We start from the raw sequence: 19165 nt of genomic DNA on the forward strand, positions 1-19165 counted from the left end.
CTGATGAGATTTGCTAATGGCAATTATTTCTCATAAGCTAATTAAATCTAGGCAAAGTTTTGCATTCTGTTTTATATATTTTTTTCTCCTTATGTGCAATTCTCCAGGGATTTATCATTTAGGGTATGGTATCACAAGCACCTATCGGCAAGGTTAGGCCTTTAGATTATATACAATTCCAAAGTGGTGCATTGGAATTGCTTTTATTTCAAGCATTTTCAATCATAGTCATTTGCCACTTCAGTCCTCTGTATGTCTGCTGGTTGTGTTGCCTTCTCCTCTCAGTGGCCATCCGTCAGGTCAAACAGGCAAAAAGGGCAAAGATTGCACACTTAAGCAAAGGGCTCTATTGCATAGCCAAAATCTGTGTTTAACAGACAATATTTGAAAATGAGACTTTACTTCTCCCCCCCCCCCCTGATTCTTTTGTATCATTTGATGGACTCATCTGAAGTGCAGAGGACAGAAAAAAGAACAACAACATAAAAAAAAAATAAAACTTTAATGACTGAAGAAGAAACTGCTTTTTGTTCTATTATCCTTCGTTTGGTGATTAAGGTCTATAGGGAGATAATTATGCTTTAGTCTGGAGTTAATGAAACGAAAACTTCTCTTTTCTTGTGAAAAGGAAGGGCAGATCTTTTGTACTGCTATCTGCAGACAACTCCCACCCTTGACAAGTCACACAGAGAATTGGTTTTGTTTTAAGGTTGCAGCCCCCCTCCGCTGCCTGTCAGTCTGTTGCTGATATGAGGGATCTGTGAATGAAGCCAGAGTCAATGAGGTCTGTCTCCGCTGCACTGTTGCTTCTGCCTGTCTGTGAACGTTAGGCACGCTGGAAAACATCAAATGAAACCATCACAACAGGTCATCTGGGATATGTGCTGATTTAAATAAAAGACAATCTGGGGCAAAAAAGAAGAAGAAGAAGAAGAAGAAAAAAATATCTTCATTCTTCCTGCTTCACGATGTTGTGTTGTTCCTCCACGTACAGCGATGAAGCATGTGTTCGCTATCAGATGACCCTGCTTTGTTGGACATAAAAGGAATGCACGGATTTGAAATTGATCACCCCACAACGTCGGAGTCATGTGTATCATCTGACTTCCGGCGGCCCTTTTGAACACGTGGAGGTGTTGACCAAACCATTGTCTGGTAGGCCCAAGCTGCGTGGCACAAGTGGTGGCCAGAGAGAGCACATATTAAAACTGTCCTTGTGGAAGCTCACATCTGGTGTGTGTGACCACATGCCCCAACCCCTCCAAAAGCACTCTCACATTTCATCATCTGTTCTCCAGCGCCAGGGTGCTCCGGCACAAGTTGGCCGCTCTGGATCCATCTGTTGTTATTATTTTCCACTGATAATTGGCTCGAACAATGGAATGCCTGTGTCCCCCTTGCCTTTGAAACACTACACCCTGTTTATTTTCCAGAGGTCTCATTTCTGCTCTGCTTTCTCTCTCTCTCTCTCTCTCTCTCTCTCTCTCTCTCTGATTCTCCTCAAATTCTCCCTTTGCAGCCTCCCTTCACCAAGTGTCACCTCACCCATAGCGCCCCCTCTCCCTTCCCCCTGATCCATTTGAGAGGGTTTCACATGAAAACGACATTTTTGACTGGCCGCATCAGTATGTCACTCAGCATCTGACGCCACTCTCCAGAATTTCTGGAGGGGCTCAGCTCCCATTCGCTTCTGTTTTTTTTATTTTTTTACTTTGGCAGTTTCCCCCAGCACTGCATACTTCTGCATTCCAGTCCTTAATGAGAAAAAAACAGAGGTAGAGACAGATGAAGATAATAAGAGGGAGGGAGGAAAGTGGGGACGTAATTGAGACTCTTAAGAAAAGAAGACATGGACAATGGACTTGGTATAAATCATTTTTCTCTGCGGATTAAAATTCAGCTTTTATTTTTTTCCTTTTCCACCAGGTGTGTAGCGGAGAAGCATGTGTAAAGATGAATTAAAGATCACCATGTGCATAACAAAAAAGAAAAATCCAGGACATACTTTAATGAAAACCCTCACCAAAAATGACCTACTTCAATTAATTAAATTTGATATTTTAAAGTGTAATTGGTGTTTTAGGTTGTAATTAAGCAGTTTCATGTTAAACTCTTCATGCTCTGGTCACATTCATGTGTATTCCTATTATATCAGACAATTGGATTTATTTTTTACCAATCAACAAAGCAATATTGGCAAAGTAATGTGCAAGGTTTGTTGTATATAATACAGTTCTACAATATAATGTAGAATACTCCTGTGGAGTACATGACAAGGTGCAAACAAGATATACCAGAACACAAATTAAATATCTTCTTTGTGACTTGTGAAATGTGTGCACCTTTTTATGGCTTCTCTATAAAGGCCTGTTCTTCTCATTAAGGACATTTTTTTTTTTGAAGATTGAGGAAGTATTTCCTTTTATTTTTTTCTCCTTCCTTTTGTTCTGCCTCATGTGAACGTGTTGATGTTCATTTGTTCTGCCTGCTCTTGTCTAATTAAAAGAGGCCAGGACAGGTAGGGCTCTCAGCAGGCATCTGCTCTGTGCCACTTCTTCATTTGGTGAGTGTTTGTGTTTATGCAAAGGGAGCGCTTCCTGCATATTTAATCTAGAGCAAGGCAACAGCTTTTGTTGTGTTTAGACCACATACCTCTCTCTCCCTCTCTCGCGCACACGCGCACACACTCCACTTCAACTACTTCATACCTGCTACTTTCACTGGCAGCTTTCTCCTCTTCAGAAGTGGATTTCTAAACACTCAGTGCTTGGAGGGAATGTGCATCAATATACAGTTTCATGAACATGATGAAAGTCTATTGAACTGATCATGGGTAAGTCTGTAAAGGTTTCATTATCTTTTATCCTCCCTGTCCCCCCCCCTTTGCCTTTTATGACTGGTGGATGTACTGTATGTACGTGTGCATGCCCAGTCTTATGTTTGCAGGTGTGTACTGTAAGTGGTTGACAGAGTTGGTGTACAGTATGTAGATAGCATTGTGTTTTACTGTAGTTCCTGAGTAAGAGTTACTACTACATGTCCAGTATTTGGATACAGTGTGGTCTTTTGTAGCTGTAGCTTTGCCAGACCTTCTTCCACAGCGTTATAGAGGCGGGTCTGGCTAGTCCACACAACATTCCTGGGATGGGAGAAAACAACGTACTGTGGTTTATTCACATTTCTTTAAACCAATCACAATCGTCATGGGCGGCGCTAAGCTCCGCACGGTGTCGCTGCAAAATAGCCTCGGGAAGGAAGTTGTTTTGTTGGAACGTGTACGTTCAAAGGTTGTTTTAGTCATACGAGAGAAAACTCAGATTGGACAGATAGTCTAGCTAGCTGTCTGGATTTACCCTGCAGAGATCTGAGGAGCAGTTAACCATAGTCCTCTGAAATCCACCGGAGTTTAAAATTCCAACACAAAGAACAAGGAAGGAAACAGACATCTGTGAATAAACATGCATCCGGCGGAATTTCCTGCGGCACCGGAGCAATCCCGGAAATGGAACGTAGAGGATATAGACGAGATACAATGCAATGTAGTGTAATATTGTAAAGTGATGAAGGAAGTCAATTAAGTATCTAATTAGTCTCGCATTGTCCGACCTACATAGGGTTGGGTACCGAATCCTGTTCTTTTACCAGTACCGACCGAATCACGTCGGTATTACCAAGTATTGGTTTCACGTAAAATCAAACGGTGCCAAATTTCGGTACCTGAGAGTGCGTAAGCGCAAGCTTATCTGTCCTCTCTGCATGTTGACAGAGAGCGGAGCTCTGACACACACACACACGTGCGCGCGCAGAGGTGCGGACGGAGCAAACAACGTCAGCTCTGCAGTTTTGTGTGAGTCACGGCGATGCCGATAAAGTGGTTTCAAGTGTGGTTACAGTTTTTCAAAACTTCACGCAGACACCATTCACTGTGATATGATATTAATGGCGAGCCGAAAGCGGTCGCGGTGCTGTTGACATTACACTTCCTGTGAGACGAGCAGGAACAACAGTGGTTTCTGTGCCCTGGGGACTGACTGACAGGCTGAGGTTGTAAGACAAGGCAACTTTATTTCTCTAGCATCTTTCAGCAAGAAGGCAATTCTAAGTGCTTTACATGAAACATTAAAGAGCAATTAAAAACGGTCATGATGAAAATAAAACCGGCTAAAAAAGAATAATATACAAATATAAGAATATTTTATTAATTTCTGTCCGTGTAAAATATTCAAAATAAATAACACAATGTTCTAAGTAAATAAGATAAATAGGTTTGGAATAATTTTTACAACTGAATAAATTTTTTTGTAATTACAGAGGGAAATTACCAAAAAAAGTACCGTTGGGTTCAGGTACTGGTATCGGTACTGATATTGGTTCAGATGCGAAAGGTACCCAACCCTAGACCTACAGTATCTCCACAGCGCTGTGGACTATGTTCTGGCTACACCACCTATACATTTTAGGATAGGAGTAAAAAACACTCTGGGTTGGTTTGCCTTTCTATAAACCAATCACAATTATCTTGGGCGGCGCTAAGCTCTGGAGGCAGCGACGATGGCTCTGCAAAATGGTCTCGGGAAGAGACTTGGTTTGCACCCCGCAAAAAAAAAGTGACATAAAATATTAAATGAAGTCAGCTGTTCACACAATACAGTAACGTGATCTTTTTATAAATTAGCTGGATACATGGTTAAACCTAATTTGCTCTTACCAGCATATCGCCGTGTGTACTTCGCCTACAGCAATCCCCACCAATAAGTCCTAAAACATCCCAGTTAGATAGTTAATGCATCAAGCAGGCCTTCCTTGTTGCACGATCCAAAGTTTCTTCAAAACGTTTTCAGCGTGTAGCTTGCCAGCTCCAAGTTTGGTGTTGTTTCCCAAAGCGAACAGAGTTTGAGGACAGCAACACGCACACACCACACACACACACACACACACACACACACACACACACACACACACACACACACACACACACACACACACACACACACACACACACACACACACACACACACACACACATAGTGGAAGGTGATGACAAGGCAATTATCAATTATCCTGGAAATGTACTTCTGTTAATCCAGACTTGTAGCTAATAAATGCAAACAGTTGTGTGAAGACCTGAAATTATTATTCTATTAATAATTGGAGTATTTCTTTTTTTTTTTATCAAAAAATGTCATAACATTTTTAAGACAAAATAATGAATTGACTGATAGAGAAAATAATTGACAGATTCATTGATAATGAAAATAGTCGTTAATTGCAGCTCTAGTTGTGTGTCTGGCGTTGTAATTTCAAATCTAAAATTTTTTCACTCAAAGTGCCTAAATGATAAAATAAACGCTTATAAAACGGGTAGCTCAAATCAAGCAATCTGATTGGTTCATAGTTGTGATATAACAACCATATACAAAGGCTTTAATTCAAATTCCTTTGCACAATAAGTATCACTCTGGTCTGAGGAAAAGAAATGGTGGACTAAAGCCTTTCATCTATAAACACACTACCATGACACAGAGCTGGTTTAAAATCCTCAAGTGTGCGCTATATCTAGAATATTTTTGCTGCTTTACCTTGCTGTCAGACCACCCTTTACGACGGGGAACTGAAGCCGTTATCTATGCTCTCAAAGCCACCAGAATCCATTGACAAATAGTGGAGTTGCTGGTCTACTGCTGTCTCGATCGGTTCGTTTTTTGTGGCATTGTGTTCCTTGCTTTAGCGTTAAAGGTACATTGTGTTAGAATTTCTCTCATTTAGCTGTGAATTGTATATGACAACCAACTGAATATTACTTTGTAGCCCCTCCCATTCCGAGCATGTTTTAACTCCTACGGTGGCCGTATTATTCCAAGATTAACATGGCTTCCAGTAATGAGTATCAGTGCTATCGTTATTCTGTATATTGTCCGAAATTAATCGTGTAAGGCAATGTTTACAGCGTAGGCTACATATTTTTCCACGTGAGCAGAGTCAGAGATCAGCGATGCGACGGAGGTGCGAGGGAAAGCTAAAGGAAGAGGGAAAGATAAAGAAAAACCAAAATACAGAGCCGGTGGCAGTGGATCGGTGAGGCAAAGAAAAACTAAAGAGACCCTCTCCAACGATGATGAGGAGAGAGTGGAAGCCCTTCAAAGACAAAGGAGAGAAGCAACGGAGGTTATGCACAATTCAATTTTATTCATAGTATCAATTCAATTCATAAGAGTTATCTCAAGACACTTTACAGATAGAGTAGGTCTAGACCACACTCTATAATATACAAAGACCCAACAATTCCAGTAATTCCCCCAAGAGCAAGCAGTAAAAATCCCTTTTAGGAAGAAAGCTCGTTGGTGAGAAAAACTTCCTTTAAGGGAGAAACCTCGGACAGACCCAGGGTGCCGGTTGGGGGGTGTGACAGTGGCAATAATAGTCACAATAAAGATAATGGAACAGTGACTAGAAATAGTAGTTGTAGCAGGGCACAGCAGATGTAGCAGGGCACAGCAGAGCATGGCAGGGCGTAGCGTTTGAGAGGAGCAACAGAGTCTGAAGTAGTCCATAGCGAGGCCGTAGCACCGTCTACAAAATTATCAATTTGGGAGGGACTAAAGTTAACATAAGAGTCCTCTGTTATATTAAGAAATGGCATTGAATTAAATGCTATTGGAATATCTTCCTTCAATTTAGCTATAGCAATGTCAGATAGGCTTCTAGTGTAGAAGCTTTTATTTAATTTTGTATAGTTGGGTAGTAAGAATTCAAAAGTTATTAGAGAATGGTCTGATAATAAAGGGTTCTGCGGAAATACTATTAAATCTTCAATTTTGATTTGCCATATGCCAGCACAAGGTCGAGGGTGTGGTTAAAACAATGAGTGGCCTTATTCACACTCTGACTGAAACCAGTTGAATCTAGTAGTGAGTTGAAAGCAATACTAAGGCTATCGTTGTCATTGTCCACATGGATATTAAAATCACCTACAATAAGTACTTTGTCTGATTTAAGGACTACATATGATAGAAAGAAAGAATTCAGATACAAATTCAGAATATGGACCTGGAGCTCGGTAAACAACTACAAATATAATTGGCTGTAGTATTTTCCATGATGGATGTAGAAGGTTAAGAACAAGGCTTTCAAACGAGTTATAATTTAGTTAAGGTTTAGGATTAATTAACAGGCTTGAATCAAAGATGGCCGCAACTCCCCCTCCTCGGCCATGACTATGCTATAGTTAGCAAGCAACTATAAAACTTTGAATTTACACAAATAGGCTGAATTACCTGTCGAGAAGAAAGCAGGCAACTTCGGCGTCCCTTTTTAAAATCCTTGCTCCTCATGAGCTCTTTCCATCTTGGAAAAGCCACTCCAATATTAACTTTGGTCTTGTTGCTTTGCGTGTTGCGTTGTCGTTTTAATTCTCTTTTTAACTTCTTTGGCGACTCCATTACATGTCCTAAAGAATAGGTGTGATCCTCCATCTTTAACAGGCTTTCAAATCTGCCAGCAGTCGCGAGTAATCTCCCCCTGGCATTTGTCACGGTGCCACTGAGTGTAAAAGCGCGAAAGGCGGAGGTATGTCCCTCTTTGGCTAATGTATTTTAACGATGGAGGTGCAACGTGGCGTCCGTCATTCGAGCGACTCGCTCGTATGTATTCTGAATGATTCTGAATGGCAGATTCTACGCTTACGAGAATCCATCCATCCATCCATCTTCGTCCGCTTATCCGGTGTCGGGTCGCGGGGGGAGCAGCTCCAGCAGGGGACCCCAAACTTCCCTTTCCCGAGCAACATTAACCAGCTCCGACTGGGGGATCCCGAGGCGTTCCCAGGCCAGGTTGGAGATATAATCCCTCCACCTAGTCCTGGGTCTTCCCCGAGGCCTCCTCCCAGCTGGACGTGCCTGGAACACCTCCCTAGGGAGGCGCCCCAGGGGCATCCTTACCAGATGCCCGAACCACCTCAACTGGCTCCTTTCGACGCAGCGAGCAGCGGCTCTACTCCGAGCTCCTCACGGATGACTGAGCTTCTCACCCTATCTCTAAGGGAGACGCCAGCCACCCTCCTGAGGAAACCCATTTCGGCCGCTTGTACCCTGGATCTCGTTCTTTCGGTCATGACCCAGCCTTCATGACCATAGGTGAGGGTAGGAACGAAAACTGACCGGTAGATCGAGAGCTTTGCCTTCTGGCTCAGCTCTCTTTTCGTCACAACGGTGCGATAGATGGAATGTAATACCGCACCCGCTGCGCCGATTCTCCGACCAATCTCCCGCTCCATTGTCCCCTCACTTGCGAACAAGTGAAGGAGTTCAAGTACCTTGGGGCTTACGAGAATACTTTGATTAATTGGTGGAAGTAATTACACATGAATGAGCACATATTTGTGAGAGAACAAAGGGGATTTTGCTAAGAATCAACTCCAAAAATTACACAATGGAGCTTTAAGCAAAAGAAGTAGCCTGTGCTAGCTGCTAGTGTAGGCTAACATTAAAGTAATGGTTCGGAGTAATTCACCCTAGGGTCCTTTGCACCATGACCTCGAGCCAAACACCCCCCCCAGAAGCTTTTTTCACCTGGGTCTAACATTGGGAGAGTTAGCGTAGAGTAGCGTTATCAGCTGAATAGCTTAGCGCAGGGGCTAACGGACCCACGTTTGTATCTCATAAGTTACCCCACTAATAATGCCCGAAATGATACCAAACGTCTACAAGTAGTACAAATAGGTTATGCTCTCATAAAACGATGGATTGGAAAGTTTGTAAGTACACCAGAAGTTTATGTAAATAACACTTGCCTGCTGGCTTCTGCTCTCTGCTGTTGTTGTTGCTGCTGTAAGACGAGTGCTTAGGGTCGTCTACAAATTACAACACCGAAAAGAGATGCAACAAAAATATGTATTAATTTAATTTTTTTTTTAAAGTAAGTGCTGTAGTATAACTAGCAGGAGACAAGTAATAATTGAGGTAAGTTTGGAGACATTCATAAATATTTTTGTTGTAACTCTTTTCGGTGTATTAATTTGTAGACGGCCCTAAGCACTGTCTAACTGCAGGTAGCAGCAGCAGCAACAGAGAGCTGAGGAGAGCAGGCAAGTGTTCATAAACTTCTGGTGTACTTACAAACTTTCCAATCCATCGTTTTATGAGAGCATAACCTATTTGTACTACTTGTAGACGTTTGGTATCATTTCGGGCATTATTAGTGGGGTAACTTACAAGATACAAACGTGGGTCCATTAGCCCCTGCGCTAGGCTATTCAGCTGATAGCGCTACTCTAGCTAACTCTCCCAATGTTCGACCCAGGTGAAAAAAGCTTCTGGGGGGGTGTTTGGCTCGAGGTCATGGTGCAAAGGACCCTAGGGTGAATTACTCCGAACCATCACTTTAACACGTAACCTTAGCTTTGATATAATCACAACATACCCCGGCCTGTTGTGAGCTATTGCTTAATTATATAAACGACAACTTTGTCAATAAAAATTCTTGTTGCTAGTACATCTGGCCTTAAACTATATTTTAAATAGATTTGAATTGCGATGAGAATAAATAAGAAAAAAAAAAATGTCACTTTAGTTTAACCTGATTAATGGAGGAATGTGTTAGGCAATTTAAAAATTCACAGACGATTGGAAAAGATCACCCAGCAGTTGGCCTATACAGTATTTGCATTGCCCTGCTGTGGTTGTGTGAAATTTTGTGTGAAAAATGTTTCCTTTTTTTTCCAGTGCAGTAGGGTTGGAGGTGATAGTAAGTGGTAACCCCACGGTGATGCGTGAGGGGTATTAGTTCCTCCCTTCAATCATCACCTCTTGTTCTCCCTTTGTCTTTGTCTGGGGAAATGGAATCTGCAGCTTATTGATATTAATAGCGCACAGGATCCGTGGTCGGAGAGGATCTGGGTCCTGGGCGAGAGTGGAAACCTGATATGGCTGGGTTGAATTGACAGTCTTTCTACTTGACAGGGTGGAAAGGGGTTGGCTATAAAAATAGGATTGCATAATGGTCACTGTGTGTTAGCCCTTTGTATGCTGTACTGTTCACGCGTGATCAACTTTTTTTGACTGTGCTGAAAAGTTGTGCTGATTTCACGTGCAAAGTGAGACTTTTTTCACTATCTGTGTGGACCCTGAGCTGCCACCAGCTTTGACTTCTCAGCAGACAAAATAATTCACAAAGTGCAGTTTTCTGATGCTTTTTCTCATGGATCAATAGATCAGAATTCCCAGAGGCAAAGAGTAGTGTGCACTGGATATCCACTTGATAGGGCTTCTTGTATTCAATGAGCTCATTTAAATAGTGTAGCGAAATGTGTGGCCTTGTTTGTTTTGGGTTAAGAGTGAAATTCCACTTCCTTGGTATTAAGGCAGCAAAGCTCTCTGTTTGCAATCTGTGTACTTTGTTCTTAGCTCAGCAAAACGTGAGGGCAGGTCCAAAGTATCGGGGGGGATCAGACAGGCCTGACATTCACCAGACTGCACTGTTGCCTTTTAAGCTGAGGGGGGAAAAAAAAGAATGTGAAGAAAGCACCCAGAATAAGGGCTGGCTGGATTGAAGTTGGATTTAATTGGTGGGTTTTTACTCTGTTTGCGTGTCAGAAAGTGCTGTTGTTTACAGTCTGTGTGGGTGTTACAATATAATGCCAAGCCCATGCCAATCACATCAAAAAGACAAAAAAAAACAATGCTTGTTTTTTCACTTTTTCAAATGCTGACTTTTTTTTGTCTTTACGAGACTGTTTTTCATTTAATCAGTCCTTCTTAATAAAAGCCCAGAAGAATATAGGAGAAAATAGTGTGCAGTCAGCCCGCTTAGCAGATCAGATCATACAGTAAGCAGCTGTGTTTGTTCAGAAGTGACTCGTGCTTTTGATTTCCCTGTGTTTCAGAGAACAGACAGTGACTTGGAAAATCTCATGCACACACCCAAAAAACAAACACCAATGACCCTGTGTATATATAGTAGTTATCACTTACTCTACTCAACTGAAACTCTCCTACTCCCTGTTGTAAGTTACACAATGCTCTTAATACAGATTCACCAGCCTTAAGGAGTGTTAACCAGTGTCTCTACATTTTTTGGTTTAATTCAAACACACCGTTAGGCCCTGGCAATGATAAATAGATACTGTTGATTTATTCAGGGACTGATACTAAGTGATCGAAACATCCGGGATGGGCTGTAAAGAACCGAGAGACAACTCTGGCTGCCTCCTATTGACAGCCATTGAGTTGAGCATTAATTAATATGGTAATGATGTGTGAAGGTTCATTAACGAGCCGCCACAGAAGTAGCCACAGATACAGTATTACCCGTGCTTGGAGTAATTAATGGAATAACTTTACTTAGTGGTAAATATTCATGGGCCCTCATCTTTTTGTCTGCACAGTGTGAAGAGAGAGGAGAGCCTGTCCATTAGAGGAGCTGAAGGGCTGTCCACAGTGAATGCGGGCCTTTTGTTGGGATTGGGTGCGTTTCAGTGGAGGGGTATTAATTCATATTTTGAACATGCAATCTTACAACAAAGCCAAAGGCACTGATAACATACCTAGGACTAGAGAGCATATTGTGAAGCTGCGACCCCCTCACTAATAGGTAAGTCCACTTCACAGGTTTGTGGACAGAATAAAACCAGTCTTTGTTCGTGCTCAGATGTAACCACAGCAGTTCTTTATGATAGCAAAAAACCCTTCCGATTGCCCATTTCCTCTGAAAATAGGTGTTTGCATCCCCTCCCCCCCCACACACACACACACACGCACATGCACCCACACAATTACTATACAGCCTATGGTATTTTCATGGAGAACAGTAACATTTATTTTGATCATCTGATACTCTAAAGGTTTCAGGCTAATGGTCACGCTATGTATCGCACACACGAGTCTTAGCATAACTACTATGAGATTTTTCTTTGTCAAAGCCTTTGTTGTCCTATTTTCCACTTTGTTTAACACAGAACACCTACAACACCCTCTCAAAACTTTACAAGATAACCTTGCAAAATGCTCCTTAGTTCCCTTTTGTCTTTTGAAATTGTTGCATTTTGATTCATATTCTCAGCTAAAGCCTCTTACTGAGCATGCACATAACCCACCTAGGTGGGTAATTATCTCAACCAGGAGTTGTTCTGTTCCCTAAAATCTCAATGTGGGAGTGTGTGATGGGCTCGGTTTTCCCAACCGGGCGAAGCAGCGTGTGCTTGTTTATCCTCACCCTACGTTCTCTGCACCCCCACTGTTCTAAATGGTAATATTACAGCTTTGTGCTGTTTGAAATGGAGACAATTATCTGTTTAGGCATTACAAGATGGGCATTATGTTACAAGGAGAAAAGGCATACAGATGCTATCAGGATCCCGTTGTTGCCTTTTCTCTCCAATACAAATTTTCCATCATTAAAATGATGGAACATTTATCTAAATGGATGTTATGCGTTGGGTAAACTCATTTAGCTCCCAGGGCTCTTTCAGGTGATGGGAATTAATGATGTTTAGGAGTTTGAAACTGAAAATATCTGTCATTTGTCACCACTCGCCATTGATTTACGGTTCCATTGATGATATGTTAATTGAAGTGTAATGAATCACAATAATAGGGTAGTTGTGTGGGAATGGTCCATTTTGGATGATTGTTCAACCCTCAGTAGAGTTCAGAGCGAGCGGCATGTTGACTCACGTTTTCAACAAGGGCATTTAACGCATAATTAATGCTGAAACTGGGCAAGTTGGACCAGTGTTTTTTTTTTATTATCTTTGTCTGCTTTAGATAAACACTTGCACAAACGCCTGGCCACAGTTTTGACTGCCAAATGTAAACGGGAAAAAAGAACATTGGGAGAGGGAGTTGGGAGTTTTTTTTTTTTTCATATTTGGATATGCTTTAATGCTTTTATTCAAATGCACCTGAGATATTGCCACCCAGTCACTTCTCAGTTTACCATAAAAATAAGATTTTGTTTCCCTCTCTTTTTTTGTCCTCTTTCCTTGCCTGGGTTGAGTGCTCAGTTAGGAAAGCTGTGTGCATGCAGATCAGGGCCGCCGAGTTGAGTCAGGGCAGAGCAGGTACAGGTATACTGTGCTCACCACTTGAGGGAGGTGGGGGGGGCGTTATGAAAAGTTTTTGTCTTGCAAATAAACCATTCACTCACATCAGACAGCTCCATTGTTCATTTGTTATCGTCAGTGGGTGTAGTTGTAGTTAACAGACAGATGGAAATGCAAGGATGTGTCTTGTGGTGACAATAGTCGGCTTCTGCCCCGCTCAGAGCTGAAATGGTGGCTGGACGTCGGTAGCAGCAACGGGAGGTACGCTGAGCGGTGCAGCTCCGTGCAGACACAGGGAAGCAAACGGCACAGGAATGCAGAGAATTGATTTCTTTTCTGATGATTTTGCAGAACACGTATGCGGCTGTTTGTGCACGTTATCAATTCTAATCAACAGCAACTGGTGGGAAACTTGTTATTAGCAGCGTTTAGTTTACACCCATGCCCTCTGCGCTTCTCACTTCCCTACGTTGGCTTGTGGGTGCTGTTGACAAGCAATATGTTTTTGCAGTGGTAATTATTTCGTAATTATAAATAATTCTCCATTTTGTGTCCGCAGGGCGAGGAGGCTGTTTTACCACCGCTGGAACTGAAGATTGCTTTAAATAAGCAAGTCCTTGTAGAAGGTAAACACACCGTCCTTCACCAGACTCTAGTCCCTGCATGTGTGTGAATGCTGGATTGATTTGGCTTAATAACTAACTGAATGCACTGGGCTTGTCTTGTTTGTGTACTGTATTTTGCAGTCTGTATGTGCGGGTCAAGAGGGTGGGAGGGTTTGTGTGCGTGTGTGCGTGTGTGTGTGTGTGTGTGTGCGTGTGTGTGTGTGCGTGTGTGTGTGCGTGTGTGTATGTGGGGGACGAGAAGCTTGACTTGAGACTAGCATGGTGAGTAATAAAGGGACAGTTCCCCTGAAGATGAAAATGGAGTTAGTAAGAAGTTGTGTGTGTGTGTGATAACTAGTTTTGAAGGAAATGAGGACATGAGGAACTGAGGTTGCTTAATGCTGAGATATCTTATCTGTCTGTTTGTACATGTTGACATTTGTCGGGAAAAGCTGAAATATGGTAATGCCATGTTTACCAAACAAGAGGGGGGAGGTTTACCGCACTCAGTCTTATTATCGTTGGCATCTCAGCCATGCTGGTGGATATCTTCTGTTTGCTCCTCACACCCGTCTCCCTATCTGAGAAAGTTTGGGGCCCCCAGGATGTGAACCTTTGGCTGGAGCGATCTGGTGAGGCTGTGTGTGTGTGTGTGTGTGTGTGTGTGTGTGTGTGTGTGTGTGTGTTGTGTGTGTGTGTGTGTGTGTGTGTGTGTGTGTGTGTGTGTGTGTGTGTGTGTGTGTGTGTGCGTGTGTGCGTGTGTGTGTTGGGGGGTGTCAACACTTCAGGAGCTCAGGGCTTCAGAGGAGGAGTGTGTCTGTTTTCTGTCTCATACAGCCTCATGCTCACCATCATCTCGTTCTTTCATTGTATTTTTGTCTATCTTTATCATGTCTTCTCTGTCTCTCTCTCTCTCTCTCCCTCCATCAGCACATTATGACTTGTAGGTAGAAAGGTTGGACAAATAATGACTGTACATTTAAGCAGTGCGTTTTTTTAGTTTGAGCCTGTTACAGAGCAACTAGGCTGTTGTTAAAATATGTAAGGTTTAACTTTGGATTTTGGGATTGCAATAGTGATTGAGTTAATTATATGATTATTAAAATATACAACATGGCCTGCCCATGGAAGGATATCAACACAAAAATAAACAAAATGCTAATTTTGAACATTTTCTTGCCACAAAAAAATGCAAACCTGTTCAAGTGGTTAAGTGTTGAGAATATATTTCTTTAAAAAAGGAGATTTCTACAACTCAAACACAACAAAAGTGGGCAACATTACAATACAAGTGTAATAAATCCAATTACATCCTAGATAGAAGGGATGATGGCACTTCCGGGCCACTCTCTGATTTTTAACAAAAAGCTGTCACTGATACATTATTCTCATCTTAAATATTAACTGCTGCAGCGTCTCTGTAGAGTTTGGAAAAAGCAAAAGCAGCTGTAACTGTCATCGTTACAGTCAGCAATGACTGTTGGATTTCAGCCAGACTACTTTCCTCTTCATTGTAAAAGGAGGTGCTCATCACCATATGTTAAACAGCCTATACTCCTCTTTTATTTGACTCAGACAATTACCCCCACATTTGAAAAACAGACTTGAAGCAAATTGAAGTAGAGGATTCATGTTGCTGCTGTTTATCTGGAGTGCAGTCTCTGCATAGTCAGGTCCACTCCAGCAGGCCCCCTTAGCTGCCTGCTGCAGATGTAAGAGTAGCCCTGAAATCCTCCAAATGGTTGTGTAATTCATGTTAATGTGGCAAAAATCAGTCTAATGACTGACACAACTTTTCAATGTGATTTTGATTGCATCGCTAATGTAGGAATCCCTGTGGCAGCGTATGGGATTACCATGTCTTGGTGTTTAAAGCTCTTTTTTTTTTCTTAATTTTTTTTCTTTAAGCGCAATAGACTCTAACACAGTGTATGTGTTTGTTTGTGTCTACATTTGAACCAGCTATGCTTTTTTGAATATTTGTCATTAATTGAAATGTAAGAAAAGTCTTCTGAAAAGCAAAAAAAGCTAAAATTGATTTGGATACCTGGATTACATCCCATTGACATATCTGTGCGATAGGGCTGCCTCTGATGTGTGCTGTGTCGGCCTGCTTTCTTTGGCCAATTTATTTAGACCTGATGACATCCAACTTCCCAGAAAAGTGCTTCTGCTCTTAAGTATCCTCAGATGCTTCAATGGTATCGTCTCATACTGGGCTTCATTTGAATTTCATGACTCCATGTAAGGGAGAGAAGAACACATCATGCAAACACTCCGTTTCTTGTAATTCTTCCCTTTGCTGTAAACGCTTTGGTTTATATTGCCTTAGTTTTAGCTGTTGGAGTTGCTTTATTTAATCCACTTTTTTATGGAAGTGTTAAGAATAAACAAGTGGATTCATGAGTTGGACCCACAAAAAGGTCACATGCAGATTTATGCTGGAATGAAAATAGGGCCTCTGTAATAGTTCCCTTGACTGCATTTATTGCTTACTTTAAAAAAGTAATTTCTTTATATCAGCATCAAGCTGGCAATTGCCATGTATTAGTATTAGGCTTGGTAAGCTTCTAATTCTGTGGCATTTACAGCTGGCTGTGTTTCCATGCATTTATAACACTTTGATTCTTAAGAGCTCCTGTAATCGCTTATGCCTAGCTTGGAACATAATAAACAACTCGCTGTAGCAAAAGTGCCACATGGGGGAGATTTCTAGGAGGAAAGTTAAACGCTTCTGTCACTGGCAGTTTTGTTGCTGTGTTTTTCATGCACTGTAAGTACCGTAATCTACTCTCTGAGCTTGGCTGCTGGGGTTAAAAACAGTGACAGGCAGAATAGATGCAAGGCAGCGTGAAAATGAAAAATTATCATCCCTACAGAGACGTCACAATAGAGACCAAGGCAGAGCCATAAAGCGACTGTGTGCCTCTGCCGTTTCCTGTTGATTGAGATACCAGGATGTGTGAAAGCCTTCTAAACACCCTCACCTGACCGCCATCTGCTTTCCCTATCTGATACTCTGCTCCCAAGGCCGCATCAGCTGCTATCAGAACACACAGCAGCAGATCGCCCGTCTCTGCATTGTCTGGCTAAACAGGTTGCGCTGCTAGATGCATGCCTCATTCTGAATACAATATGTCACACAATAGAGCTACATCCTTATTTTCGATCGCATCTCCTACTACTTTCTGATGAATTATCTTGCTGCGAGGTAGAAAGAATTGCACTGATAATGTTATCACAGATGTGTTATCTTGAAGCTACTTAAAATATCTTTTTGGGGAAAAACGCGTTTGGCAAGTTTCAATCTATTTTTCTATCAGCATCAAACAGACACGTCTTCTTTTGGTCTGAAACATATTGACGGACATATAAACTCTGGACTGCTAGGAGAGTGAGGAGCTTTGATAGTGTCTTGGTGCTACCAGGTGCAGACAGCGAACGTGTCTTTGTGTGAGATTGACTGAGGCGACAGAAGTAAGCAAATTCCATCCGCAGATGAGTTGTCTTACAGCGAGATGAAAAGGAAATCACAAAAGTGAGAAAATGTGTCAAAGCTCTGTTATTTTTTTATTTTATTTTTTTTTAGGTTTGGTTTGATTTGTTGTCTTCTGAGCAAAAATAACTATACAGAGCTTTTCTTTTTTGTGGTAACCTAGGCCGGCATCTGTCAGACTGTCTATACTGTACCAGAACTACTGTAATATCAAATATCCCAAAAACATAATATACAGTATGTACATACTGTCTCTGCTCCCCAAAACAATATTATACATTTGTAGTATATACTATGATACTTAAAAAAGGGTACTTGTTTATGGTTTCCAGTCTGACTTGAGAAGGTCTCTGACTATTTAAGGAAATTAAATAAAGTTTCTACAAGGCGCAGTCATTCTTATTTGGATAGTTTTGACTTTGTTGCAATCACTTCTTGTCATGGTAAATATAACTTTGGCACTCCATTGCTTTCTCCGTTTATTTTAGAAAACAAATCCCTTTTTAGGGATAAAGCACCTGGTGGGGCTACTTAATGGAATGGCTTCAGCCCTACGCAAATAAACAGCTTGCATTTTTGGTGTGAGATTAGGATGGGGGGGAGAGGGAGAGGGAGAGGGAGACCAAACAAAGAAAGTCAACATGTGGAGAGAACAGAAGTGGAGAAGTTGCACCTCTACTCCCAACTATTAATAGTTGACTGTATGTATTGTATGTCTATAGAAATGCATGTGGACAACATTGGCACGTTGTACTGATCCTGGGTAAGACGTCATGCTGAGGTAAAACTTTTTTTATTTATTTTTTAATATAGTCGACCAGTGAATCACCAGTATTATTGAAAAGGGTGGGAAAATATCAGTCTTTGTTTCCACACTTGCACGTACAAAAACATGTGTTTATGCCTTATCTTAACCTGGAAAGATAGCGTGGTAACCATAGCCAAAAAAAGGGAATGAACAGGGAGGAGAACAAGTAACCAGTGAAACATTAAGCAGAATAAGGGCTGCATTTTTCGGAAATAGCTCAACATGCTGTTGAAATTATTGAGATATGGAGCCTTTTAAACCAGGCATGTCAAATAGTTATTTCATTCAACCATGAGTTTTCCCACTGCTCCGATTCACATTATATATGGTTAAGAATTAGGTCCCCACTCATTCTCTTGTTGAATTTGTCTGGATAATGTTAACCTATTTTGAAATACTGAATCAGAATTAAGCAGCTAAGTGAAACATTTTTGTTGAGGCTACGTTCACATTATCGGATAAATCAGAAATTTCTGTATAGAAAAATGACATTGTCCACAGACAACCAAATTAAATAATCCAATATTAAAATCTTTAACATATCGAAAGTCTGTACTGAATGGCCAATTAAATAAAAAAACAATACTTATTCTTAGTAACAAATATTTCCTGCACTTGTCACACCAGAAATTGACACTAAGTAATATATGTGGTTCAAGAAGCTTGATGACGGAGGGATTACTTGCAGGGCTATACTAGCCTGTACTCTTCACACACTAGCCCGCCGGGCTAGCACTAGCATAGTCGCGATTTGCCAGACCTTCCTCCACGGCGCCGTTGAGGAGGGTCTGGCTAGTCCACACAGCATTCCGGGATGGGAGAAAAACGTGCTCTGGTTTATTGGCATTTCTTTAAACCAATCACAATCGTCATGGGCGGTGCTGAGCCACGGTGCTGCTGCAAAATAGCCTCGGGAAGGAACTTGTTTTGTTGGAACATGTGAACGTTCAAATGTTGTTTTAGTCGTACAACAGAAAACTCAGATTGGACAGATAGTCTAGCTAGCTGTCTGGATTTACCCTGCAGAGATCTGAGGAGCAGTTAACCATAGTCCTCAGAAATCCACCGGAGTTTAAAATTCCAACACAAAGAAAGCGGAAGGTAACGCACACCCGGCCGAAAAGAGTGAGATTCGGCGTAATTTGTGGCGGCAACGGAGCAATCCCAGAAGTGGAACGTCTAGGATATAGACTAGCACTAGCACTTCTTTCTATTTTCTC

General features: G+C 41.6%; 1 protein-coding gene across 1 annotated transcript in view; it reads left to right on the top strand.

The window, feature by feature from the left end:
• Positions 1–19165, top strand: part of foxp1b (forkhead box P1b) — a 164921-nt gene that overhangs the window by 46131 nt on the left and 99625 nt on the right. Inside the window, exon 4 of the mRNA XM_039797612.1 lies at positions 13596–13662. The gene's annotated coding sequence lies outside the window, so the exon portion shown is untranslated. The remainder of the gene's footprint in view (positions 1–13595; positions 13663–19165) is intronic.

Source organism: Perca fluviatilis, chromosome 4 (assembly GCF_010015445.1).
Source record: "Perca fluviatilis chromosome 4, GENO_Pfluv_1.0, whole genome shotgun sequence".
NCBI classification, from domain to species: Eukaryota; Metazoa; Chordata; class Actinopteri; order Perciformes; family Percidae; genus Perca; species Perca fluviatilis.